Raw genomic sequence first — 1,711 nt, 5'->3', positions numbered from 1 at the left:
ATTACTAAAAAAGCCCAGGAGCCAGGTTTAGGAGAGCTCAAGCAAGCACTAAGAAGTAAGGGTTCTTCTATACTAACAAGTCTTCTAGTCTGGCCTCATTGAAGAGTGGGGACCACTCCATGACCTTTGGGAAATGGCAGCCACTTTGGCTGTACAGAGTCTGCTGTCCCTGAAGAAGAAGCTTTAGTAGTAGTTTGTCTCCTCCCTCAACTTTGCCATCTCTTTCATTCCTTTCTTGATTCCTAGCTGCTCTTCAAAGTTCTCTAAGAGAACTTGGCTCTGTACAAAACAGAGCTCTCTGAAACCACTCAACTGGCTAGGCCTGCAACCCCTGTTCTGTTCTGTGATATCTAGGGCGGCTGGCCCGTAAAACTCAGGATCTGACTAATTCTGCAAGTATCAGCACAAAACAGGTTTCTTCAGAAGAGGCACATAGATTTGGCAGGCTCTGAGGATATTATGAATGTCTCTTTGGTCTGTCCATAATTCAGCATGGTTTTCAGAAGCTCAATCAGTTTGATATATATAAAGTATTAAGACCCGCATGCTGGAAGGCTGAGGATGTAACTCATTGATAGAGTGTTTACTTTCTCATATGAAAGCCCGAGTTTGATTCTCGGCACTGTGTAAACCAACAGTGGTTTATGCCTGTAATCCCAGCACTTGGAAGATGGAGGCAGGAAGATCAGATGTTAAAGGTAATCTCTGGATGTATAGGAAGTTTGAGGCTAGCCAGGGCTATAGGAGGAAAAGGAAGAGGAGGAGGGCCCGTTCTGGCCTGAGCAAAGCAGGCTCGTGGGCTGGTGACACCCAGAAATTAAGAGGTTTTTGGAGCCCGGGAGGTCACGGACTGCTGTTCCACGGCTGTCATCATGCCACAGAATGAATATATTGAATTGCACTGCAAATGATATGGGTATCGTTTGGACTACCATAAGAAAAAGAGAAAGGAGGTCGGGAGGCCCATGAATGGTCAAAGAAAGCAAAAAAAAAAAAAAAAAAAAAAAAAAAAGCAAAAAAAAGATTGGCCTGAAAGCTAAGCTCTACCATAAACAGCGCCATGCAGAAAAAATACAAACGAAAATGACTATTAAGATGCATGAAAAGAGAAACACCGAGCAGAAGGATGAGGAGAAGACTCCACAGGGAGCAGACCCTGCCTATCTGCTGGACAGAGAGGGGCAGTCGAGAGCAAAAGTACTTTCCAACATGATTAAGCAGAAACGAAACGAAAAGGCGGGAAAATGGGAGGTTCCTCTACCCAAAGTTTGTGCCCCAAGGAGAAATAGAAGTATTGAAAGTTATTTGAACAGGAAAAAGAAAAAAGAAGGCATGGAAGAGAATGGTTACTAAAGTCTGCTTTGTTGGTGATGGTTTTACAAGAAAACCACCTAAATATAAAAGGTTCATTAGGCCGATGGGTCTGCGTTTCAAAAAAGCCCATGTCACACACCCTGAGCTGAAAGCTACCTTCTGCCTGCCTATACTTGGTATGAAAAAGACTCCATCATCCCCATTGTATACAACCCTGGGTGTGACCACCAAAAGCACAGTTATTGAAGTGAATGTTAGCGAGTTGGGCCTCGTGACACAAGGAGGCAGGCGATTTGGGGAAAGTACACCCAAGTTACCAACAATCCTGAAAACGATGGGTGTATAAATGCAGTCCTGCTGGTTTGACAGTGACGTCATACAAGTCATTCCACTCACT

At 44.1% G+C, this 1,711-nt stretch overlaps 1 pseudogene across 1 annotated transcript; it reads left to right on the top strand.

Annotated features, from left to right (window-relative positions):
- Positions 1-872: 872 nt before the first annotated feature.
- Positions 873-1,680, top strand: LOC308424940 (ribosome biogenesis protein NSA2 homolog; annotated as a pseudogene). The gene has a single exon. The product of its transcript is annotated as a ribosome biogenesis protein NSA2 homolog (transcript).
- Positions 1,681-1,711: the final 31 nt, after the last annotated feature.

Source organism: Micromys minutus (genome assembly GCF_963924665.1).
Source record: "Micromys minutus genome assembly, chromosome: 1".
NCBI lineage: Eukaryota > Metazoa > Chordata > Mammalia > Rodentia > Muridae > Micromys > Micromys minutus.
The sequence above is the reverse complement of the archived record's forward strand: the minus strand, read 5'-3'. Positions and strand labels throughout refer to the sequence as shown.